The 26,897-nt window shown below is 48.1% G+C and overlaps 1 protein-coding gene across 2 annotated transcripts in view; it reads right to left on the bottom strand.

Annotated features, from left to right (window-relative positions):
* The window catches only part of ALPL (alkaline phosphatase, biomineralization associated), an 87,067-nt gene that overhangs the window by 59,354 nt on the left and 816 nt on the right, over positions 1-26,897 (bottom strand). Inside the window, exon 1 of one of the 2 annotated variants that reach the window (XM_070382676.1) lies at positions 4,173-4,332. The exons of the other annotated variant lie outside the window; for it this stretch is intronic. The gene's annotated coding sequence lies outside the window, so the exon portion shown is untranslated. Of the gene's footprint in view, positions 1-4,172; positions 4,333-26,897 lie in introns of those variants that run through there. 2 annotated transcript variants of the gene reach the window in all.

Genomic DNA, 26,897 nt, shown 5'->3' with positions numbered 1-26,897 from the left:
TATCTACCCATCAAACATGTTCGTTGCTTCCTCTAAACTGTCTCCCTGCCCCTCATTTTACCAGCAATTCTTTCTTTTAAAAAATAGATATATATTGAAGATATGCCATGGAAATGATACACACCAAAATCAAGACAGTGGATACTTTTCAGAAAGGTCATGGGAGACCCTGGGCAAACCCTTATTCTCTCTGGACGTCAGTCTCCCTGGTCTGCAAAGTAGCCAGTTGACAGAAGCAGCCTTTAAATGCCTTCCAACTCTGAAATTCTAGGCATCTATGAGGTCTCTTCTGCAGCCAGTACTTTGTGGCCTCAGATGAACATAAAATAGTAATAATAATAATAATGGGGAGGACAAGTCCACGGTAGCCGGGAAGGAACACTACAATTTTTAGTGAAACTTGACTCTTAGTTACTGGAATTCAGAAAGAACGATGTAAATACCCAGGCAGTTTAACCACCATCCAACAGTTAAACAAAAACACATCTGGTTTGACTTCATTTTCCTCAACTCCTCCCCAGCTCCTGCACCCCCACCCTCGTCTCAATTTTACCCCTTAATTTGAGAAGTCAAATTAAATGCAAACAATTGATTTCATGCCACAGCGAGGCTGAGAATTCCAGCATGGAAAACTTTAAGCATGATGTTTTTCTGGGAGCAATTAGGAAATGTTGGGGGATGGCATGAGGGGGTGGAAAAATAGGAAGACTATTCTTGAATGTTCTTTGGACACCGAGCATCAGAGAAGAGTTGCTGGATGCCCACTAGGAACCCAGCACTTAGAGAGGTCAAGTGAGTTGCCTCAGGTCACACAGCTAGGATTGGAACCCAAGGTGCTGATCCTAAAGCCATTCTTGTGCCTCCTGTGGAGGCCTTTGTAACCTACACAGGGCCTTCCCTCTGGCCCTCATGAATCACCTGGTAGCGGCCAGAAATGTCTCACAGAGAATATTAACTCCTCAACAACAACCCCGAACAGTGGTCATTTCCAACTGAGCCATTCAATGGTGAAAAACCATTATAATCTTGCCAACCCTTCACAACTCTGCAAACTATATATTATTAACCCATATGACAGATGATTTCCTCACCTAAGGCTCAAAGAGGGAAAGAAACTTGTCTAGAGTCATACAGCAGTGCTGGGAATGAACCTCCAATCTACTGCCCACAGCTGCCCTCTAAAAGCAATCCTGTGGACTGTAGCCTGCCAGGCTTCTCTATCCATGGGATTCTCCAGGCAAGAATACTGGAGTGGGTTGCCATGCCCTCCTCCAGGGGATCTTCCTGGCCCAGGGATGGAGCCCACGTCTCTGATGTCTCCTGCATTGGCAGGCGGGTTCTTTACCACTAGCGCCACCTGGGAAGCCCTCAAAAAACTAAGGACATCTCTAAAAAAAAAAAAAACCAAAAATACACACTGTTCAGCCTAGCTCCAGCCTGCGGAGGACGAGGACCACGACGTAGCACTGGAAAGCTGAGTTTGCATTCCTGTGGCCACACGGAGATTTTGAGAGCTGGTCCTCAGCCCAGCTTGCTCACTCTCCCCGTAATGTTCTCTTCAAGCTCTGAGTTTTGTATTAATAACTCCAGCTGGACCTATTCAAAGTGAGCACTCTGAGCTGTGCCACTGGATCCTACCCCTGGATTAGGAGGACTCATCCCCAAAGACGTATACAATACCAAGATCACTGGAGCTGGTCCCCAGGGCTCCAGCCCCAGCTCCCCAGGTAGCATCTCTTGTTCTTGAACAAGTCACCTCCCTTCTGCAGGACGGGTTTCTTCATCTGTAGGACTGCATCCAGTTTGCAGGGTTGGTCGGGTATGTAACAACAGGTAGGGCTTGAGTATGGTTTCACCTCATTTCAAAGCTGGGACACATCCAGGCGGAAGGGACTGTGGCGGTTAACAGTCCCAGGCCTGTTCCAAGCACGGAGCTCCAGGCTCCTGGCCAAGGCTGAGTCTAGGATGACAGGAGGTGGTATCTGACTGTGAGCAAGGCAGACACCGTGCCACTCGACAACACAACCCATCGGGGAATGGGCAAGGGCTAGGTGGTGGGTGACAGGTTTCCAGGGTTCGGGGCAAGACAAAACCCTACACCCCACCTCAAGTTTGCATTTTCCATTGAGATTAGAGCTGATGAGAGCCAAAATTTTCTTAAGCACACAGGCATCAGCTCAACACTTTGCATACGTTAATCATACTATTTACTAATCCCAGCTAAAAGGAGGAGACTGGGGCAGGACAGGCAACAGAATTTGTCCCAGGTCACACAGCTAGGTTGCCTTTTTCTATTAGTGAAAACGAAAGGTTGGCTGATCCCTTTTACCCATGTTACTGCCTGTTAATCTCCTTGCTTGTGAATTGCTTGATTCCTTTTCTAAAGTGTCAGTTGCAGAGCCTGAAAAAGTTCTGTTATACAAGTGTGCAGATGTCTGTGTAATTTATCGCTGCATTCCCAGCACCTAGAACAGGGTTTGGGGCATTAATAAATGTTTGTTGAATGGAGACGGCGTTCTGTTTCTGCCCTCAGTTCATTTTTATTGCTCACAAAAGTCTTATGAGAGAGGTACACTCCCTTATCTTACAGGTGGGGTCACAGATACAGACAGGGGCCATCACTGAAGCCTCTATCTCACTCCAGGGGCTGGGAAGTTGGGAAGCCTCGTCCAAGAACCTTTTCTGCTTATGGAGTTCAGATGTATGAAGTTCAGGAAGAGAAAAGGAGACACAGAGACAAGAGTGGAGGGGAGAGGACAGACAAGAGTGGGAGATGAGGGGAGACAAGAGTGGGCAGGGAGTAGAGAGTAGGGTGGGGAAGACACCCTGGGGAGGTCTAAAGATTGGAAGACAGGTCTAGGGCGTGGGGGGAGGCAAGACTGAACATCAGAAGAGTCAGAAGGAGGAACCAAGATCAGCCCCTCATCTCTTGGGTTTGTGTAGAAGTAGCAGAGGGATAAGGTTGTAGGTTTAGAGTCTGGCTTCAAATCCTGGCCTCAGACTTGCTTAACTTCTTCAGGCCTCAGTTTCCCTGTTTGTAAAGGAGATGATGCATGTCAAGTGTTGGAGCCTGGCACGCAGTAGGTGTTCAACAAACGGTTGCTGTCAACTTTGCAGGTGTGGGAGCCCACCCCCTGCCTACCAGGGAAGCCGCGCCCACCTGGAAGTCTTTTCCTTTCTGACAGCCCAGAGGTCCTTTCTGGCCTGAGAACGGCCCGGTCTTGAGATCTCCTCCTCCACCCACAAGCCGCTGTAAAGACCCCTCCCCAGCCCCATTTTGCATTGAAAAAGGGTCTGAAGAGACAATGCGGGGGAAGGCTGGAGCTCCGCTCAGCTACCCGCCCCACCATTGTGACCAGGCTTTTAACCTTTTCTTAATCAAGAATTGCAGGAACCCACCCCGGGCCAGCCGCTCACCTGCCTACGCCCAGAGATGGATCGCAGCAAACTCCCTCAGCTTCGGGGGCTTCCAGAGCTCGGCCCCAAGGCCGCTGCGCCCCCCGCCCCACGGCTACAACTTCCAAACAGACTCCAACACGCCGGATGCCCGTCTCCCCGCCCCCCACCCCGCCCCCTCCCCGCCCCCCTGCGACTCCCGGACCCAAGTGCCTTCCTCTCTGTACTGTTCCCAGCTCCGGCCCAAACTACTTTTGGAGCCCACCCAGGCAGACCAGCCCCCTCCCCTGGCGGCTGTGCCAAGATCTCGAGACGGCTAGATGGCTGGCACTTCTGCGGTGGGCAACCCGAGTCTCTTGATCGCGGACCAAGGGGGCGCCGCAGAAGCCGCTCAGCCACTGGGCACCGGGAGGCGGTGCCGAGACCGAAGATGGGGGTCTCAGGCAGCGGCAGGGAGACCGCAGGGCTGCAGCGGCCGACTCGAGCGCAGTCAGCCCGCCTCGCCGGCTCCGCTGGGGCCACGTCCACTTTCTGGGCCCGCCCAGTGCGCCCGCCGGGAGCAGCGGATGCGCGCGAGCGCGGGAGCGGGACAGGTGGCTGGAGGTTCCGAATGGGCTGCCTTGGGCGGTGTTGAGGGGCGCGCGGAGGTCCCGGCCCGGCCCCTGATGTCCAGCCTCGCCGCCCTCTCCCGGCGAGGGGAGGATGAGGAAAGGGGGCCTGGGACGCTCCACATCCCGGGGGTCCTGGAGAGCCAGGAACCAGCGTCGAGTCTTTACCTGCGCAGAGTTCGTGGGCGAAGGTCTGTCCCGGCGCAAGGGACGCGGGGTCGGTGCTCTGGGAGCGCGGACGCGGAGGGGCGGGAGCGCGACGCTGCCCCGGCCAAGTCCCCCGCGGGCTTATAAAGGCGATCGCGGGGCTCGCGCGCGGCCGGGGCAGCCCTCCCCGGCCCCCGCCCCCGCCTCCGCCCCCGCCCCCGGCCCGCCCCCGGCCCGGGCCCTGCCGGCCGGTCGCGCCGCGCGGCCAGCGCGCCGCCTGCCGGGCAGCGGGGCGCCCTCCGTCTTCCTGAGCCCCGGCTCGGCTCCCGCCCTTGCGCCGGGTTGGGGCGGGCGCTTCCCAGCGAGGCCACGCTCTGTCCTTTCTCTCCGCGAGCTCCGGCTCTGATTCCGTCTCTTTGGGTTTGTCCTTATCCTTGGCTCCAACTTCCTGCTGTGTCTCTTCGTGGCTGTGTCTTTCGCGCCCTCGGACTTGTCTGCCTCTCTGTCTGACAACCCACCTGGCTCTGTTTGGGACCTCTGTCTCTCCCCATCTCTGTGCACGTGTCTTTCGGCCGCTGTCCACCCGTGTGTGTGACTCTCCTCCCTGTCCCATCCCGCCTTCCCACTCCAACCAGACCACTGGCCTGGCCCTTTCTCCGCTGGCTTTGGACTCTCTCCTCTGTTCAGCAGAGGAAGCGGAGGGATACCTCGGAGGGGGTGGCTTGGGGCGGGAGCCCCCTCTCCTAGACGACGACTATTCCCTCTTTGTCCTTAGAGCCAGCCAGGGTTCCTGCTGACTGCATCCCCTCCAGAGGTGAGGACCTGCCTCCCCGGTGACTAGAGGAGGAAGCCCACACTTTCCACCAGGTGGAATCAGACAGCCCAGGTTCAAAACTCCACCCTGGTGACCTTGGGCAAATCACTTGAGCCCTGTGGCCTGGCCGGCCCCTTAACCCGCAGAGGTCAGCTCCCCCAGCTGCCCGTATCACTTGCTGTTGTTGTTGCTGTTCGGGTGCTAAGGTGCTAAGTTGTGTCCGACTCTTTGGGATTCCATGGACTGCAGGACACCAGGCTCCTCTGTCCTCCACTATCTCCACTGTCATATTCTGAGAGGCAAACTAATATGAGACAGTGGTTGAAAAGTGCACAGGAAACTAAAAGCTCTCAAAGATAAAGGGAGGCGGGGCAGGACTGGAGGAGACTGAGGCCTGAGCAGAGAAGCTGTCAGTACCGGCAGAACCAGTTGTTGAGTCACTAAGTTGGGTCGGAGTCACTGAGACCCCATGGTCTGCAGCACACCAGGCTTCTCTGTCCATGGGATTTTCCAGGCAGGAATATTGGAGTGAATTGCCATTTCTTCTCCAGCAGATCTTCTTGACCCAGGGATCGAACCCATTGGCAGGCGGATTCTTTACCATCTGAGGCACCAGGAAAGTCCTGGCCCAGAATTCTCTATCTTACCTAGGACATGCCGACCTTGGGCCAGTCATCTTGCATGCATTTTCTCCCAACAACCCCATTTTAGAGAGGAGAAAACAGAGGCCCAGACAGAGCATGAAGACAGCTTGTCAGTGTACTGGAACCAGAACTGGGGACTAGCACCAAAGACCAAGAGGGTCTTTGTATTTTTCTTTTTTCTTGTATTTTTAGCAACTGATATTGCTTCTTTATTTATAGGAGTGATATGAAGCATCCTTCCTGACATAAGTTTGTTTTTAGAAAGTGAATCAAAACATTGATTAAATATTATTTATGTATTCAATGAGTTAGATTATTATGGCAAAAATCATGGAGGTGGTCAATGAATCAAGTTTGGGAAACAACACTTTTGCATGAGAAATGGTGAGTGAAGGCATCCAGAACGGAGTCTCCAACGTTGGAGGGGTTCTGTAATTGCTCACAAACTCCAAGGAAGGGGTTAGAGATACAAAGACACTTGAGATGATGTCACTGTCAGTGAGCCAGGGGCATATTCCCACCCGTCCTAGCCTGAACAGAGGCTGGGGGGCTGAGGCAACAGCAACTTGGATGGACCCTGTTTCACCGATTATGGGCTCCTACGCCTGCCCTTGACTTCTGACCTCCCCAAAACTGTTGGGGGATGGACACTTCTAGTTGCACCACATGGCCAGCATTGGGCCCCCTGTGTCTGAGTGATTTTTCCCCAGGTACCACTGGCTGAATGGCTAAGAATTGATGCTTTTGAATTGTCATGCTGGAGAAGACTCTGGAGAGTCCCTAGGACAGTGAGATCAAACCAGTCCATCCTAAAGGAAATCAACCCTGAATATTCATTGGAAGGGCTAACGCTGAAACTGAAGCTCCAATACTTTGGCCACCTAATGGAAATAGTTGACTCATTGGAAAAGACCCCGATGCTGGAAAGATTGAAGGCAAAAGGAGAAGGGGATGGTAGAGAATGAGATGGTTAGATAGCATCACTGACTCAATGGACATGAATTTGAGCAAACTCTGGGAGACAGGAGAGGACAGAGGAAAGGAACTAAGAAAACTGAAGCAGGAGCTTGCCTGGTGGTTCAGTGGTTAAGAATCCACCTGCCAGTGCAGGGGACACAGGTTCAGTCCCTGAGCCAGGAAGATCCCACGTGCCTCAGAGCAGCTAAACCTGTGCACCAACTCCTGAGCCTGTGCTCGAGAGCCCGCGGGCTGCAGCTACCGAAGCCTGCACACCCTGGAGCCTGTGCCCCACGACAAGAGGAGTCACGGAGATGAGAAGTCCTTGCATCGCAATAGAGAGGAACCCCCGCTCATCGCAACTAGAGAAAGCCCACTCACAGCAACGAAGACCCAGCACAGTCAAAAACAAATAGAAAACTGAGGCAGTATCATTAAACCAAGGCTGGTACCGCCCAGCATCACCGAGTGCTGACTTCGTGTGAGGCTCTGGTCCAATATGAGTCTTTGTACATATTAACCCAGCTAATACTCACAACAGTCCTACCGAGTAGGGACTTTTTTCCCACCTTACAGATGAGAAAACAGGCACATACAAGCTGTCATTTGCAGAAGTGTCCAGCAGCCTGGTGTAAAGCTCTTTACAGGTGAAATTTTGTTGACTTCTCTCTGTAAGACTGAGGCAGGGTCATTAATGTCACCCTCGCTTTTCAAATGAGGAAGCTCTTGGCTTAGAGAGGCTTAACAACTTATTCTTTAAAGAATATTCACTGGGCGCCTGCTCAGTGCAGGCACTATGCTAGGATCTGGCGACACAAGTGAGCAAGACAGAGACTTCTGGCCTCATGGAACTGACATTCCAATTAAGGAAGACAGATAATAATCAACATTATAGTTAAGTAAGTTATATGTAAATTAGAAGATGATAAGGGAATGAATAAAGAACTAGAGCAGATATTAGGGAGAGGAGGCGTGCTGGGAAGGGGACAGATTGTGGCATAAGAGTGTTCAGGGGAGAGAAGACGAGGGAATTCCCAAGCATTCTTTAACAAGGAGACCTGACTCCTCTCTGGGATGCGTCTGCTGGGAAGCGGACTGTGGACAAGAGGCCAACTAGCAATATCTCTCTCTGTCTGCTGGGCTTCCCAGGTGGTGCTAGTGGTTAAAAAAAAAAAAAAAAAAAAAAACCCCGCCTGCCGATGCAGGAGACATAAGAGACGAAGGTTCCATTCCTGGGTCGGGAAGATCCCCTGAAGAAGAGCATGGCGACCCACTGCACTATTCTTGCCCAGAGAATCCCCATGCACAGAGGAGCCTGGCAGGCTACAGTCCACACGGTCACAAAGACTCAGAGACAACTGAAGCGACTTAGCACGCACACACGCTCTGTCCCTGCTGAGACACGTCAAGGAAGAAGCCAACCCTTAAACCGAGGGCAGGGGCATGCTCTGAGCCCAAGGCCACTTGATAGAGAAGATGGAAGCCAAGAGAAAGCATTCCTGAGGCCACCCAGCCCACCAGGGGGATCAGGCTACCTGTGGGGAGTAGCAGTGTTAGTCGCTCAGTCATGCCTGACTCTTTGCGACCCCGTGGATGGTAGCCCGCCAGGCTCCTCTGTCCGTAGAATTCTCCAGGCAAGAACACTAGAGTGGATTGCCACGCCCTTCTCCAGAGGACCTTCCCTACCCAGGGATCGAACCCGGGTCTCCTGCATGGCAGACAGATTCTTTACCATTTCAGATATAGGCAAGGCCTGAGCTTTTTTGTTTTGGGTTTTTTTTTTTTTTTTTTTTTAAATCATTTGCTGCTGCAATTGCTGATTTTTTAAAACAATAATTTTATGTAAGTGTTTATTCTTGGCTTGCTGGGGCTCTTGTTGCTGAGCAAACTTTTCTCTAGTTGCGGCAAGTGGGGCCTTGTCTTAGTTGCCGTGTGTGGTCTTTTCTCTGCGCTGGCTTCTCCCGTTGCAGTTCCTGAGTTCCAGAGCCCGGCTCGATAGCTGTGGCTCGTGGGCTTAGTTGCTCTGCAGCGTGTGGGATCTTGCCCATTCAGGATCGATCCCGAATCTCCAGTATTGGCAGGCAGGCAGATTCTTTACCACTGAGCCACCAAGGTAGCCCCTACCTGAGCTTTTGAGCAGTGCTCGACAGTCCTTCCCAGGACCAGCTCTAGCTTCAGCCCTAGTCCCAGACTTGCCCCCTCCCCAGTTCCGCCCGCCGCCTGCTCCATGCCACCTTGAGCCTCATCCTGGCTCAGCCCTCCTCTTCTCTGTCTCAGGCCGGGTCTCCCAGGCAGTGCTAATCCAAGCTTCCAGCTCATCTGCAGTCCCAGCCCCCTCGCGCACCCCCCGGCAGTCAGCCCTGTGCCCAGTACCCTAAGAAATGACCAGAGAGTGTCCCCCAGCCCCCGCTGTACTTAAAGGAAGCCTTCCTCACAAAACCCTGGGGCGCCCGCCCTGTGAGAAAACCCCATTGTCTGAGGAACAATGTCTCTATTTTCTCCTATATTTCTAAAGGGACTTGTGAGCAGGCTCCAAGTTCCAAGACAGAGAGTGTTGCTTCCTATTCTCAGCCCTGGAAAAGGCTGCAGGCCAAAAGGAAGGGTCAAGGCTGTCTGCTGGGGGCTGGATTCCAGAGATCAGAGCGGATTCAGGCAGGCCCAGCCATAGCAGTCCCATGGCATTTCCAGAATGGAGACAGGAAGGAAGGCATCCCAAATAAGTAGGAAGAGAGCTTGTACCCAGGGTGGTGGAGAGATCTCCTCCCCCGCTCCCCCCACCAGGACTTGGATCCCCTCTGATAAAGTCTTCCTGAAGATTCATCCATGCTCCTGGCCGTCCATCCCTCTCCCTGTCTTCAATGGACACATCTGAGATGGGCCTTGGAGATGCTCCCCCGGGGGCTGTATCATTTTTGCCTCCCACTTCCTGTTAGATGCAAACTTGAGGGCCCAAGAATACTTTAGGGCTTGGACGATGGCAAGCTGATATTTGGCAGCTTGGGGATTTCTTTAGCAATGTTCTGAAAGGCTTATGGCTCTTATAGCAAATAGATCAGACACCTGCTAAGCCTACAAAATCATCCCCAAGAAAAAGAAATGCAAAAAGGCAAAATGACTGTCTGAGGAGGCCTTACAAATAGCTGAAAAAAGAAGAGAAGCTAAAGGCAAAGGAGAAAAGGAAAGATATACCCATCTGAATGCAGCGTTCCAAAGAATAGCAAGGAGAGGTAACAAAGCCTTCCTAAGTGAACAATGCAAACAAATAGAGTAAAACAATAGAATGGAAAAGACTAGGGATCTCTTCAAGAAAATTGAAAATACCAAGGGAACATTTCACATAAAGATGGGCACAATAAAGTACAGAAATGGTATGGACCTAACAGAAGCAGAAGATATTAAGAAGAGGTGGCTAGAATACACAGAACTATCCAAAAAAATCTTAATGACCCAGATAACCACGATGGTGTGATCACTCACCTAGAGCCAGACATCCTGGAGTGCAAAGTCAAGTGGGCCTTAGGAAACATCACTATAAACAAAATTAGTGGAGATGATGGAATTCCAGCTGAGCTATTTCAAATCCTAAAAGATGATGCTGTTAAAGTACTACACTCAATATGCCAGGATATTTGGAAAACTCAGCAGTGGCCACAGGACTGGAAAAGATCAGTTTTCATTCCAATCCTAAAGAAGGGCAATGCCAAAGAATGTTCAGACTACCACACAATCGCACTCATCTCATATGCTAGCAAAGTCATGCTCAAAATACTTCAAGCTAGGCTTCAGCAGTATGTGAACCGAGAACTTCCAGATGTACGAGATGGATTTAGAAAAGGCAGAGGAACCGGAGACCAAATTGCCAACATCCGTTGAACCATAGAAAAAGCTAGAGAATTCCAGAAAAACATCTACTTCTGCTTCATTGACTATGCTAAAGCCTTTGACTATGTAGACCACAACAAACTGTGGAAAATTCTTCAAGACTTAGGAATACAAGATCGTCTCACCCGCCTCCTCTGATACCTGTATGCTGGTCAAGAAGCAACAGTTAGAACTGGACATGGAACAATGGACTGGTTCCAAACTAGGAAAGGAGTACTCAAGGCTGTATATTGTCACTCTGCTTGTTTAACTTATATGCAGAGTACATCATGTGAAATGCCAAGCTGAATGAAGCTCAGCTGGAATCAAGATTGCCGGGAGAAATATCAATCACCTCAGATATGCAGATGACACCACCTTATGGCAGAAAGTGAAGAGGAACTAAAGAGCCTCTTGATGAAAGAGAAGAGTGAAAAAGCTGACTTAAAACTCAACATTCAAAAAATGAAGAGCATGGCATCTGGTCCCATCACTTCATGGCAAATAGATGGGTAACAATGGAAACAGTGACAGACTTTATTTTCTTGGGCTCCAAACTCACTGCAGATGGTGACTGCAGCCATGAAATTAAAAGACACTTGCTCCTTGGAACAAAAACTATGACAAACCTCTCTCTCTGTCTTTAGTCGCTAAGTCGTGTCCGACTCTTTGCAACCCCATGGACTGTAGCCCGCCAAGCTCCTCTGTCCATGGGATTCTCCAGGCAAGAATATTGGAGTGGGTTGACATTTCCTTCTCCAGGGGATTGTCCCGACCTGGGAATCGAACCCGGGTCTCCTGGATTGCAGGCATATTCAACTGAGTTATGGGGGAAGCCCATGACAAACCTAGACAGTGTATTAAAAAAGCAAAGACAATACTTTTCCAACAAAGGTCCATCTAGTCGAAGCTATGATTTTTTCCAGTAGTCAGGTGGAGGTGGTGGTTTAGTCACTCAGTCGTGTTCGACTCTTGCAACTCTGTGGACTGTAGTCTGCCAGGCTTCTCCATCTATGGAATTCTCCAGGTAAGAATACTGGAGTGGGTTGCCATTTCCTTCTCCAGGGGATCTTCCCAACCCAAGAATCGAACCCAGGTTTCCTGCATTGCAGGCAGATTCTTTACCAACTGTGCTATCAGGGAAGCCCCTGCAAACTGTGGACATGAGGCAAACTAGAAATATCTCTCTAAACTGGCTATGACATGAAAAGGAAGAAGCCATCCATTAAAGGGAGGACAGGAGGCTGCACTGAGCCCAAGACCAGTTGTCAGGAGACGAACAGCCACAGGACACTTGTAAACACAAAAATGTGGCAAAGTCTCCATGCATTTGTTGTTGTTCAGCTGCTCAGTCATGTCTGACTCTTTGGCACTCCATGGACTGCAGCACACCAGGCTTTCCTGTCCTTCACCATCTCCCGGAGCTTGCTCAAACTCATGTCCATTGAGTCGGTGATGCCATCCATCCATCTCATCCTCTGTCGTCCCCGTCTCCTCCTGCCTTCAATCTTTCCCCACATCAGGGTCTTTTCTAATGAGTTGGCTCCTCGCATCAGGTAGCCAAAGTGTTGGAGCTTCAGCTTCAGCATCAGTCCTTGTAATGAATATTCAGGACTGATTTCCTTTAGGATGGACTGGTTGGATCTCCTTGCAGTCCAAAGGACTCTCAAGAGTCTTATCTAACACCACAATTCAAAAGCATTAATTCTTCAGCGCTCAGCTTTCATTATAGTCCAACTCTCACATCCATACATTCCCTGGTGGACCAGTGGTTAGGACTTGGTGCTTTCAACCAGGGCCTGGGTTCAATGTCAGGTCGGGGAACTAAGACTCTGCAAGTCATGTGGCATAGTCCCCCCCAAAATCATCTCAAAGATTGCTTCATGGAATGTGCTTAGGAGGGACCTGAGGAGTCTTCAGTTTTATCTCCTGCTAAGTCCCCCGCCTGCTGGCCTGTGCTTACACTAAATATAGCTGAGCGTGGAGAATTCCACTTTTTGGCTGGAATCCTGGGCTTACTGTCAACTTGGACCACAGGCCTCAGGTCTAAATTGCCTAGTTTTTCTTTCTCTCCTTTCAACCTGTCCAATTTCAAAGGAGTCACGCACGTCTCTTTCTTGTAGGAATTTATTAATGACTGCAAGAAATGAGCAGCCTCCAAAATCCTGAGATTTTCCCACGAGTTTCATAAAAGAGCAGCCTTGGAGGCCCCTGGTTTGAATTCCAAGATTCAGCAGACTCCGACCACACTGACTCCTTCACCACCAGCTATTTCAGAATAACCAACTTCCCAGCCAAAAATCCCTGTTCCACCTGTGCTGTATTGCCCTCCTCTGCCCCGCAAGTTCTGCACTGGAGTATCTGTGATTTGCAGCATCCTACCTCAGGTCCCCGTTTGCTCATCAGTTAAGTTGTAAATAAAAATATCTGGGCTTCCCAAGTGGTGCTAGTGGTAAAGAACCTGCCTGTCAGTGCAGGAGACATAAGAGACATGGGTTCAATCCCTGGGTCAGGAAGGTTCCCCTGGAGGAGGGCAGGGCAACCCACTCTAGTATTCTTGCCTGGAGAATCCCATGGACAGAGAAGCCTGTCGGGCTACAGTTCATAGGGTTGCACAGAGTCAGACACGACTGTAGCAACTTAGCACACACACACACACACAAATAACAAAATCTAATTTGTCGAACTTTAAAAAATTTTTTTAATTTATTTATTACTTATTTTTGACTGCTCGCAGGCTTCTCTTCTAGTTGTGTCTAGCAGGGGCTACTCTCGAGTTGCGATGCATGGTTGCAATACTCTATAGTTGCGATGTATCTAGTTGAGATACAACTTCTCCTTGTAGTGGCTCCTTTTGTTGAAGAGCACAGACTCGAGGGCATGTGGGCTTCAGTAGTTGTGGCACACTGGCTTAGTTGCCCCGCGGCACGTGGAATCTTTCTGGACCAGGGATCAAACCCCTGTCCTCTGCACTGGCAGGCGGATTCTTAACCACTGGACTGCCAGGGAAGTCCTCAAACCAGTTTTGAAACTAAAGGAAATTTATTGGCTCATGAAACAGGCAAGTCTACACGTGGGAGAGGCTTTTATCCTTGGTGGCTCGGTGATGTCCTAGGACCTGATTTCTCTCTCTTTTCATTTCTGAGCTCCTTTTGGCCCCGTTTGCATCCAGGGGAAGGTTCCCAGATGATCACCTGCAATGTATCATCAAAAACATGGAAATCTGTTTCCCCAAACACACACAAGTCTTGGAATTGTCTCATGGACCAAACCTCCACTGTTGTTCAGTCCCTAAATTGTGTCTGACTCTTTTGCAACCCCATGGACAGAGCTCACCAGGCTCCTCTGTCCTCCACTATCTCCCAGGGTTTGCCCGATTTCATGTCCCTTGAGCTGGTGATGAATCTAACCATCTCATCCTCTGCCACCCGCTTCTCCTTGTCGTGGCAAAGGGACTTTCGTAACTCAGTGCAGTGATGAGCCACACGGTGCTGGGCCACCCAAGATGGACAGGTCACGGGGAAGAGTTCTGACAAGATGAGGTCTACTGGAGAAGGAAATGGCAACACACTGCAGTATTTTTGCATGGAGAGCCCCTTGTATAGTATGAAAAGGCAAGCCTCCTTCATGAGCTCCCTAAACCAACCACCCCAGATCAGATCAGATCAGTCACTCAGTCATGTCCGACTCTTTGCAACCCCGTGAATCGCAGCACGCCAGGCCTCCCTGTCCATCACCAACTCCCGGAATTCACTCAGACTCACGTCCATCGGGTCAGTGATGCCATCCAGCCATCTCATCCTCTGTCGTCCCCTTCTCCTCTTGCCCCCAGTCCTTCCCAGCATCAGAGTCTTTTCCAATGAGTCAACTCTTCGCATGAGGTGGCCAAAGTACTGGAGTTTCAGCTTTAGCATCATTCCTTCCAAAGAAATCCCAGGGCTGATCTCCTTCAGAATGGACTGGTTGGATCTCCTTGCAGTCCAAGGGACTCTCAAGAGTCTTCTCCAACACCACAGTTCAAAACCATCAATTCTTCAGCACTCAGCTTTCTTCACAGTCCAACTCTCACATCCATACATGATCACTGGAAAAACCATAGCCTTGACTAGACGAACCTTTGTTGGCAAAGTAATGTCTCTGCTTTTGAATATGCTATCTAGGTTGGTCATAACTTTTCTTCCAAGGAGTAAGCGTCTTTTAATTTCATGGCTGCAGTCACCATCTGTAGTGATTTTGGAGCCCAGGAAAATAAAGTCTGACACTGTTTCCACTGGTTCCCCATCTATTTCCCATGAAATGGTGGGACCGGATACCATGATTTTAGGTTTCTGAATGTTGAGCTTTAAGCCAACTTTTTCACTCTCCTCTTTCACTTTCATCAAGAGGCTTTTTAGTTCCTCTTCACTTTCTGCCATAAGGATGGTGTCATCTGCATATCTAAGATGATTGATATTTCTCCCGGCAACCTTGATTCCAGCTTGTGTTTCTTCCAGCCCAGCGTTTCTCATGATGTACTCTGCATAGAAGTTAAATAAGCAGGGTGACAATATACAGCCTTGACGAACTCCTTTTCCTATTTGGAACCAGTCTGTTGTTCCATGTCCAGTTCTAACTGTTGCTTCCTGACCTGCATACAAATTTCTCAAGAGGCAGATCAGGTGGTCTGGTATTCCCATCTCTTTCAGAATTTTCCACAGTTTTAAGCTAATCCAGGCCCACCCGTAGAGACAGGATAAGGTCCCAGCCTACCCACCCTGCTCGGAAAGGCCAGGAGGGGGTGGGTGACGGGGAGGTAAGTCACAAATGTCTCCCCCACGTGGCTCTAGGACTTAGGCGAGTACTCACACACTTGCATTTATGGGCTCTATACTTGGCACTTTGGAATAAATAATAATAAAAATATTTTATATGGATACAGTAAGGTATGTTTTTAAAGATATAAATCATCTCGGTTCACAGTAGAAACTCTGAATCCAAAAAAGAAAAAGTAAATTAAAATACCCTGTAGTTTTATCACACAGAGCGAATCCATTTAACACTTTGGTATTTCTCTTTCACAATTTACTTATTTTTTAAAAAATTATTTGTTTTGGTTGACTTCTCCAGATGTTAGTGTTGGCACACAGGATCTTTAGTTGAGGCATGTGGGGGTCTCAGCTCCCTGACCAGGGGTCGAACCTGGGCCAAATTTGTACCAAATAAGAAATATACTGGGCCCTGGCAGTGAAAGCCCAGAATCCTAACCACTCGGCCACCAGGAAACTATTTTCCCCAACTTAAAAGCAAAACAGGACTTCCTTGGTGGTCCAGTGGTTAAGAATCCACCTGCCAAGGCAGGAGTCATGGTTCGATCCCTGGTCTGGGAAGATCCCACCTTCCGCAGAGCAGCCAAACCCGTACTCCACAGTAAGAGAAGCCGCTGCAGTGAGAAAGCCGTGAGCCACAGGAAGAGCAGCCTCCACTCTCTACGCTGGAGAAAGCCCGTGGGCAGCAACAAAGACCCCGTGCAGCCAAAAATAAATAGAATCAATAAACCATTTTTTTTTAAAGCAAGACAAAATAAAACAAAAACTCAAAGAAGGGGATCACAGGAGATGTATGAAACAGCCTACCTTCAGGTAAGATTTTCCCCAGTGTCTCAAAGCATCCGCCTCCAATGCGGGAGACCTGGGTTCGATCCCTGGGTCGGGAAGATCCCCTGGGGAAGGAAATGGCAACCACTCCAGTATTCTTGCCTGGAGAATCCCATGGACGGAGGAGCCTGGTGGGCTACAGTCCATGGGGTCGCACAGGGTTGAACACGACTGAGCGACTTCAATTTCAGTGATGTATTCAGGACGTGGCTTCTCTCCCTTACGGAGAAAAACCCAAAGACTCTGTTTCTCTGGCTTAATACATACACATTTTTACAATCCCATCCAGGGTTTGCAGCCCTCTGAATGTATTATCCTATTTTCTCCTCTGGGTGGGGTTATTATGAGCCCCATTTTACAGACAGAAAATCAGCGGCTTGGCGGTCAAGTCAGGAGCAGGTGGCCAGTGTGCAGTTCCCAGCCCAGGCCCCTAGCCGTGGTGGCTCACAGCCTCCGAGTGGAGACAGGATGCGCGGCTGGTCATGAAGGAAGTGTCCCAAAAGTGATTCTGGAAGGGGAGTGACCACATGCTGCACCTTCCCAACAGTCTCGTCCCCTTTCCAGCCTCTTCCGAGGTTGCAGACGTCTCTGAGCACTCGGAGGAAGGAAGACCAGTGGGTTTAATGTTTACCCGCCCAGAAGTGCAGTGTCATGGAAACCCGGGGAGTCCGGACTTTCCCTCTACTTCTGGGGGTGGGGGTGGACAGGGCAAGGGGTCAGAGTGCAATCCCTCCACCTCAGATGCCAGCTCCTCCTGCTTGAGTTTTCTGTGTGGATGCAGGGCTGGAGTGAGCATACGATTGGGAGGGGTGTGCTCAGAAGGCCCCCAGATAAGCCCCCAGCTCCCAGCGGTCTCAACTGAAATCTGTCATAATGGACAGCGGCCCAGACTCTGAAGCCCGCTCCACGGGCTTCGCTGGTGGCTCCGTGGTAAAGACCATCTGCCAAGGCAGGAGACACGGGCTTGATCCCTGATCTGGGAGCAACGAAAACCCTGCCTCACAACTGTTGAGCCTGTGCTCTAAAGCCTGGGAGCCACAACTACTGAAGCCCGTGTCCCAGAGCCCCTGCTGCACACCCAGAGGAGCCACCGCGGTGAGAGGCCTGCACACCGCAAGAGAGCAGCCCACACTCACTGCAGCTAGAGAAAACCCACGAAGCGATGGAGACCAACAGCCGCCAAAACGAAATCTTGCTCCAGGCCGATTCATGTCAATGTATGGCAAAACCCACTACAATATTAAAGTAATTAACCTCCAATTAAAATAAATTAGTTAATTAAAAAAAAATAAAACAGACTTATGATTACCAGGAGGTAAGGTGGAGGAAGGGATAAATTGGGAGATTGGGATTGACATATACACAGTACTTTATATCGGCTTGGCCAAAACGTTCATTTGGGTTTTCCATTAGATGTTATGGAGAAATCCAAACGAACCTTCTGGCTAACCCAATATATAAAATAGATAGCTAATAATGACCTACTGTGTAGAATAGGGAGCTCTACTTAATACATTATAATGGCCTATGTGGGGAAATAATCTAAAGGAAAAAGAGTGGATATGTGTACGCCTGACTCACCTTGCTGTACTGAAACTAACACAGCATTGTAAATCAACTGTATGCCAATAAAAAATTTTTTAAGTGTTCCCAGGTATAGATTCTCAAAATAATGTAAAAATAAATATCAACTGATTAAAAAAAAAAATCTTGCTCCACTAGCTGTGTTCAACCTTGAGCAAGTGAACCTATCTGTGCCTCAGTTTCTTTGACTGTGAAATGGGAATAATAATGCACACCCCCCACAGAGCTGTTGAGGGGTTTAAAATCCATATAAACCCCTGGGGAGAGTGGCACACAATAAACATTCGATAAGTATAATTATTATTCTATTGTACATGTATTAATGAGTGTTCTACTTGCTGGTAATAGAAAACCACTCCTGCTGGATGAACAGAAAAGAGGCATTTATTAAAGGGAAGATTGTCCATGACAGCCAAGGGCAGGAAGGCAGTCGGTGTTCCAGAAGCGACTGGAAGCAGAGATTTCCCCCCCCTCCCCCTCAGGGAAGATGTTCAAAAGCCTTTGTATTCCTACTGAAATAGAGCTGCTACACAGTAAAAGTCTCAGATGTATAATAAAGCGAGTCACAATTGTTAAGGGTTTTACTACATTTATAGTTAGTGTCAAATATTGGTTGTAGTCCTTGTGCTGCACAGTATATCTTTGTGCTTTATATATAGTTGTTCGCACCTTTTAATTCACTCCCCCTTTCTTGCTCCTTCCTGCTTCCCTCTCCCCTCTGGGAACCACTAGTTTCTTCTCTATATCGGTGAGTCAGTTTCTCTTTTGTTATATTCACTAATTTGTTTTATTTTTTAGATTCTTCATATAAGGGATATTAAACAGTATTTTTCTTTCTCTGTCTGACTTGTTTCACTAAGCTTAAGACCCTCCAAGTCCGTCCATGTTGTTGCAATGGTAAAATATCATTATTTTTTTATGGTTGAGTGGTATTCCATTGTATATACACACCACATCTTTATCCAGTCATCTGCTGATGGACACTTAGGTTGCTCTGTTGTAAACAATGCTGCTATAAACATTAGGTGCTGGTATCTGTTTTGCTGAAAGTTTCACTTTCATTTCGGGTTCGAAGGATTTGTATACAAAAGAAACCACTTGTTAGACACAGATAGACAACTTTAATATTTAATAAAGGATTGTTTAACTTAATTTCAATATGCAGTCATTAAAAGAAAATGGAAATAGAAACAATAGAGAAGAGGAACAGCACATACATCACCAAATTGGGTCGACCAACATCCAGAACTAAACAGAGTGATGGGAAGTCCCGAGTCGCAGCCATGTGGAGTCCCCGTTGGGAAGGTCCCAGGCAGTCCATTCACTCCACAGGTGAGACTTCAAATTGCAGTTTTGGGGGTTCCCACTTAAGACCCCAGACTGCAAACTGATATCATCATCAGTTTGTGCAAAAATGCAGCTCTGGTTTTTCTTCAACACTTTTACAAGGCTGTTTGTTTCATCTTGTGAGATTTGTTGTTGTTGTTCAGTCGCTAAGTTGTGTCGGATTCTTTGAGGCTCTTTGAACTGCAGCACACCAGGCTTCCCTGGCCTTCACTGTCTCCATGTCCACTGAGTCAGTGATGCCATCCAACCACGTCATCTTCGGTCGCCCCCTTCTCCTCCTGCCCTTAATCTTTCCCAGCATCAGGGTCTTTTTCAATTAGTCAACTCTTCCCTTCAGGTGGCCAAAGTATTGGAGCTTCAGCACCAGTCATTCCAGTGAATATTCAGGACTGATTTCCTTTAGGATGGACTGGTCGGATCTCCTTGCAGTCCAAGGGACTCTCAAGAGTCTTCTCCAGTGGCGCAGTTCGAAAGCATCAATTCTTTGGTGCTCAGCTTTCTTTATGGTCCAACTCTCACATCCATACATGACTACTGGAAAAATCATAACTTTGACTATATGGACCTTTATCAGCAAAATAATGTCTCTGCTTTTTAATACACTGTCTAGGTTTGTCATAGCTTTTCTTTCAAGGAGCAAGCAACTTTTAATTTTATGGCTGCAGTCACCGTTTGCAGTGATTTTGGAGCCCAAGAAAATGAAATCCAACCCTGTTTCTGCTTTTTTTCCCATTTATTTGCCATGAAGTGGTGGGACTGGATGTCATGATCTTTGTTTTTTGAATGTTGATTTTTAAGGCAGCTTTCCCTTATTTAAAATTAATTAATTTATTTTAATTGGAAGATAATTACTTCACAATATTGTGGTGGTTTTTGCCACCACATAGATGCAAATCAGCCACAGGTACACATGTGTCCCCCATCCTGAACCCCCTCCCACCTCTCTCCCCACCCCATCCCTCTGGGTTGTCCCAGAGAGCCGACTTCGAGTGCCCTGCTTCACGCGTCAAACTTGCACTGATCATCTATTTTACATACGGCAACTTGTACATGTCATGTACACTGAAAAAATACATGTCTCAATGCTCTTCTCTCGTATCATCCCACCCTCACCTTCTCCCACATAGTCCACAAGTCTGTTCTTCGGCTCTGTCTCTTTTGCTGTCTTGCATATAGGATTGTTGTTACCGTCTTTCTAGATTCTATATACATGCATTAACATACTGTATTGGTGTTTCTCTTTCTGACTTGCTTCACTCTGGAGGCTTCCTTCACAAGAGGCTCCAATTTCATCACCTCATTTGAACTGCCTCAAATGCGCTCTTTTTCAGCTGAGTGCTGTTCCATTGTTATGTGTACCACCACTTCCTTATCCATCGATGCACACCTGGTTTGCTTCCACGTCCTGGCTGTTGTAAACAGTGCTGCAGTCAACACTGGGGTACACGTGTCTCTTTCAGCTCTGGTTTCCTCAGTGTGTATGCCCAGCAGTGATTGCTGAGTCGTATGGCAGTTCTATTTCTAGTTTTTTAAGGAATCTCCACACTGTTCTCCATAGTGGCTGTACCAGTTTGCATTCCCACCAACAGCATAAGAGGGTTCCCTTTTTTCCACACCCTCTCTAGCATTTTTTGTTTGTAGACTTTTTGATGGCAGCCGTTCTGACTGGTGTGAGATGATACCGTATTGTGGTTTTGATTTACATTTCTCTAATAATGAGTGATGTTGAGCATCTTTTCATGTGTTTGTTAGCCATCTGTATGTCTCCTTTAGAGAAATGTCTGTTTAGTTCTTTGGCCCACTTTTTGATTGGGTTGTTCGTTTTTCTGGTATTGAGCTGTGTGAGTTGCTTGTATGTTTTAGAGATTAGTTCTTTGTCAGTTGCTTTGTTTGCTATTGTTTCCCCCCATTCTGAAGACTGCCTTTTCACCTTGTTAAGCCAGCTTTTTCACTCTCCTCTTTCACCCTCATCAAGAGGCTGTTTAGTTCTTCTTCAATTTCTGCCATTAAAGTGGTATCATCTGTGAGTCATAGGATTTCCTTAAACCCTGGGGTGATTGGCCAGGCCTCCAGGGGCTCAAGAATTTGGAGACCCACTCCCTTTCTTATCTAAAGTGCTGCATGACTAGCTGTGTTTGCAGGCAGGGATGGAGTCTGGGCAGTGTCCAGACAGTTCAGAAGCAAGGTCAAAGGTCTACTCTCCTGTTTCTGAAGTCTGAACTGGACTATCTCCATTTTAATTTCCCTTCTTCTGTGTACATGCATGCTAAGTTGCTTCAGTCGTATCCTACTCTTTGTGACCCCATGGAGTATAGCCCACCAGGCTCTTCTATCTGTGCAATTCACCATGCAAGAATACTGGGGTGGGTTTCCACTCCCTTCTTCAGGGGACCTTCCTGACAAGGGGATCAAACCTTCATCTCTTGTGTCTCCTGCACTGCGAGCAGATTCTTTACTTCTGAGCCACTGGAACATTATCTTTTTGAATTAGTGTTTTCTTTTCTTTCTTTCTTTTTATTTTTTCCAGATATATATCGAGGAGTGGAATTTCTGAGTCATGTTGTAGTTGCTGTTTGGTCGCTAAGTTGTGTTTGACTCTTAACGACCTCATAGACTATAGAACACCAAGCTCCTCTGTCCTCCACTATCTTCCAGAGCTTGCTCAGGTTCGTGTCCATTGAGTCAGTGATGCTATCTAACCATCCATCCTCTGCCACTCCCTTCTGCTGTGGCCTTTAATCTTTCCTGGCATCCTGGTCTTTCCTAATAAGTTGGCTCTTCCTATCAGGTGGCCAAAGTACTGGAGCTTCAGCTTCAGCATCAGTCCTTCCAATGATTATTTAGGGTTGATTTCCTTTAGGATTGGCTGGTTTGATTTCCTTGGAGTCCAAAGGATTCTCAAGAATCTCCAGCACCACAATTTGAAAGCATCAATTCTTTGGTGCTCAGTCTTTTGATGGTCCACCTCCCACACCCGTACATGACTACTGGAAAAACCAGAGCTTTGACTATATGGACCTTTGCCTGCAAAGTGATGTCTCTCCTTTTTAATATGCTGTCTAGGTTTGTCACAGCTTTCCTTCCAAGGAGCAAGCGTCTTTTATCTCATGGGTGTAGTCACCATCTGTAGTGATTTTGGAGCCCAAGAAAATAAAATCTGCCATTACTTCTACTTCTGAGCCATAAAGCATTAGGTTGGTGCAAAAATAATTGTGGTTTTGCATTGTTGAAATTTGCTATTTTATATAGGAATATGTTCTGAAATAAATGTGGTTATGTTCTACATCATTTTAATGTGTGTTTCTTACTTTATGTCTTTTGCTAAGGACTTAATACTTGCTGTGCATTTTATGTTTATTTTAGGCTAGGGAAATAATGTTAGACAAAAAGCAAATTTGAGCAATTTTCTTATTCGAATTCAAAATGGGCTGTAAAGCAGCAGAGATAAATTGTAACATCAACAACACATATGGCCCAGGAACTGCTAAGGAACGTACGGTGCAGTGGTGGCTCAAGAAGTTGTCCGAAGGAGATGAGAGCCTTGAAGATGAGAAGCGAAATGACCAGCCATCAGAAGTTGACAACGACCAGTTGAGAAGATCATCAAAGCTGATGCTCTTACAACTACACGAGAAGTTGCCAAAGAACTCAACATCGACCATTCTACAGTCAGTCAGCATTTGAAGCAAACTGGAAAAGTGAAATAGCTTGATAAGTGGGTATCTCATGAGCTGACTGCAAGTCAAAAAAAATCATCATTTTGAAGTGTTGTCTTCTTTTATTCTATGCAGCAAAAACAAACCATTTCTGGATCGGATTGTGACACGCAATGAACAGTGCATTTTATATGACAACCGGCAATGACCAGCTCAGTGGTTGGACTGAGAAGAAGCTCCAAAGCACTTCCCAAAGCCAAAGAAAGGTCATGGTCACTGTTTGATGGGCTGCTGCCCGTCTGATCCACTACAGCTTTCTGAATCCTGGCACAACCATTACATTTGAGAAGTATGTCCAGCAAATGAATGAGATGCCCCGAAAATGGCAACTCTTGCAGCCAGCGCTGGCCAACAGAACGGGCCCAATTCTTCTCCACGACAGTGCCTGACTGTACATAGCACAACCAGAGCTTCCACAGTTGAACAAATTGGGCTACGAAGTTATGCTTCATCCACCATATTCACCTGACTTCTTGCCACCCAACTACCACTGCTTCATGCATCTTGACAACTTTTTGCAGGGAAAATGCTTCCACCACCAGCAGGAGGCAGAAAAGGGTGTGCAAGAGCCCCTCAAGTCCCGAACCGCAGATTGTTATGCTATAGGAATAAGCAAACTTATTTCTCATTGACAAACATGTGTTAATTGTAAAGGTTCCTACTTTGATTAACGAAGATGTGTTCGAGCCTAGTTACAATGATTTAACATCCACAGTCCGAAACCGCAATTACTTTTTCACCAACCTAATCGTTCTATTTTGAGTTTTTTGAGACACCTCCATACTGTTTTCCAAAGTGGCTGGCTGAAAGCAGGGATTTGATCAGTCACCGGTTTTAGGCTTTCAGACCATTTTTAGACTTCGTTTCTTCTCCCTGTACTCACTTCACTCTCCTCTCCCTGTAAGCCCACTCTCTATTCTTGCCAGTCTTTGCAGCAGGACCTGACCCCATCCCCTAGGGCTTCTAGCAACCCCATTGGGGTGTGGCAGTGCCAGTGCCCAGGAAAGAACGGGATCGGTCCCCTGGGCACATGTCCACTCCTGGTCCGATCAGCTGTGGATGCTTGGTCACGCAGGGCCAGCACGGCAGCGCATAAGGAACTGAGGACTGGCTTGTGAGGGCGTCTGGACATGCAGCCGATGAAAGGCTGCCATTCCACTTTCTTCTGTTGCAAACCACCTTCACCCTTTGGTTCTCAGACTGAGAGGACAGCCTCTCATCACTGCTCTCCCGGAGAGAAGACGCGCTTACTGAGAAGGCCTGCCTGCAGCGCCGCCATCCCAGGTGAAGCCCCGCCCTGGCACCTGTCACCCCAGGGAGCTGTGACGGCACGGCCCTTCACACACAATCACATCCCTTCACACACACACACACACACACACAATCACACACAGCCCTTCACACACACACACACACACACACCCTTCACACACACACACATGCACAATCACACATATCCCTTCACACACACACACACACACACACACTATCACAACACAGCCCTTCACACACACACAATCACACACAGCCCTTCACTCACACACACACACATAATCACAACACAGCCCTTCACACACACACAATCACACACAGTCACAACACAGCCCTTCAAACACACACACGCACAATCACACATATCCCTTCACACACACACACATGCACAATCACACACATCCCTTCACAATCACACACAGCCCTTCACGCACACACACACACACAATCACAACACAGCCCTTCACGCACACACACACACAATCACAACACAGCCCTTCACACACACACACAATCACATCCCTTCACACACACACACACACAGTCACAACACAGCCCTTCACAAACAATCACACACAGCCCTTCATACACACACACACACTCACAGCACAGCCCTTCACACACACATACACACAATCACAACACAGCCTTTCACAATCACACACATCCCTTCATACATACACACACACAGTCACAACACAGCCCTTCACAAACAATCACACACAGCCCTTCACACACACACACAATGACACACATCCTTCACACACACACACACACACAATCACACACATCCCTTCACTCACACACACACAATCACAACACAGCCCTTCACACACACACACACACACAACACAGCCCTTCACTCACACACAGAATCACACACATACCTTCACACACACATACACACAATCACAACACAGCCCTTCACACACAATCACACACATCCCTTCATACACACACACACAGAATCACAACACAGCCCTTCACACAGAATCACACACATCCCTTCACACACACACACACACACAACACAGCCCTTCACTCACACACAGAATCACACACATACCTTCACACACACACACACAATCACAACACAGCCCTTCACACACAATCACACACATCCCTTCACACACACACACACAATCACAACACAGCCCTTCACAATCACACACACACACAATCACAACACAGCCTTTCACAATCACACACATCCCTTCATACATACACACACACAGTCACAACACAGCCCTTCACAAACAATCACACACAGCCCTTCACACATACACACACACACACACTATCATAACACAGCCCTTCACTCACACACAGAATCACACACTATCACAACACAGCCCTTCACACACACACAATCACACACATCCCTTTACACACACACATAATCACAACACAGCCCTTCACACACACACACACACAATCACAACACAGCCCTTCACACACACACACAATCACACATATCCCTTCACACACACACACACAATCACAACACAGCCCTTCACAATCACACACACACACAATCACAACACAGCCCTTCACAAACAATCACACACATCCCTTCACACACACACATACAATCACAACACAGCCCTTCACACACACACACATACACACACACACTATCACAACACATCCCTTCACACACACACAGAATCACACACATCCCTTCACATACACATAAACACACACTATCACAATACAGCCCTTTACAAACAATCACACACATTCCTTCACACACACAATCACAACACAGCCCTTCACACACACATGCACTACCCCAATACACTCCTTCACATACACACTAACACAACACATCCCTTCACACACATACATGCACTATCTCAACATACCCCTTCACACACACACACACAATCACAACACAGCCCTTCACACACACACACACCCATATCCCTTCACACACATACACACGCACTATCACAAAACATCCCTTCACACACACACTAACACAATCACATCCTTCACACACACACACACACACACACACACTAGCCCAACACATCCCTTCACACACACACACGCACACCCACATACACTATCCCAACACATGCTTTCACACACACACACACGCACACACTCACACTCACATATCCCTCTGGACACAGCTGATCAGCTCAGATTTGGCCAATACCTAGACTTGTCCCGTGACTCCATGATCAATCAGAACCGCTAATGGGAGGGCAACTGTTGACCATGAGAGAGGAAAGCTCGGGTTCTCCTGGGACTTCCATGGGATCTGAGGAGGTGAGTGTGCCCACTGAACGAGGGGAGAAAGGAGCAGTTGATGAGAGATCAGAGAGGAACTGAGATAAGAGAGACGTGGACCCTAAGGCACTGGGCAGGTAACTTCAGTCTCCAACTTCCCAGTTCCCATGTCTCTCACCAGAGGGGCCTGGCTGTGGTAAGGTTGCCTTGTTTCCTGGGCCCATGGAGATCCCTGAAAATTCCAATTACAGCCTCACAATTCCCTCCATCCAAATTTTTGTTTCAGGTCACCAAAAATGCCTTACTCAGAAAGATTAACTTCCTTATTTCTCCCTAAAATGAACCACAAATTATCCAACTTCCTTATTTCTCCAAGGAGAGAAGATGCAACCAGCCCACCCCCTTGTTCCTCCTGCTTAAAGCGTCATGGACCTCTGCGCCCGGAGAGTATACCAGAAACATCCATTTAAGAACACTTAGAACAATGGCTGGCACCACAGTGCTCTGCTTGTCCCAATGCCACCTGACCTCCCCCAGGAGGGAGGTGGCAGAAAGCAGATTTCCTAAAAAGGCCTGTAGGAACCATCATTACAACCGCAGCCCCAGAGGGTGGGCATGGCATCCCTGGGGACAGTATGTGAAGGTCCCCAGAGTGCATGGCCCTTCTCCAGTCCCCACAG

This window comes from Bos mutus, chromosome 2, assembly GCF_027580195.1.
Source record: "Bos mutus isolate GX-2022 chromosome 2, NWIPB_WYAK_1.1, whole genome shotgun sequence".
Taxonomy (NCBI): domain Eukaryota; kingdom Metazoa; phylum Chordata; class Mammalia; order Artiodactyla; family Bovidae; genus Bos; species Bos mutus.
This window is presented reverse-complemented; position numbering and strand designations above follow the sequence as displayed.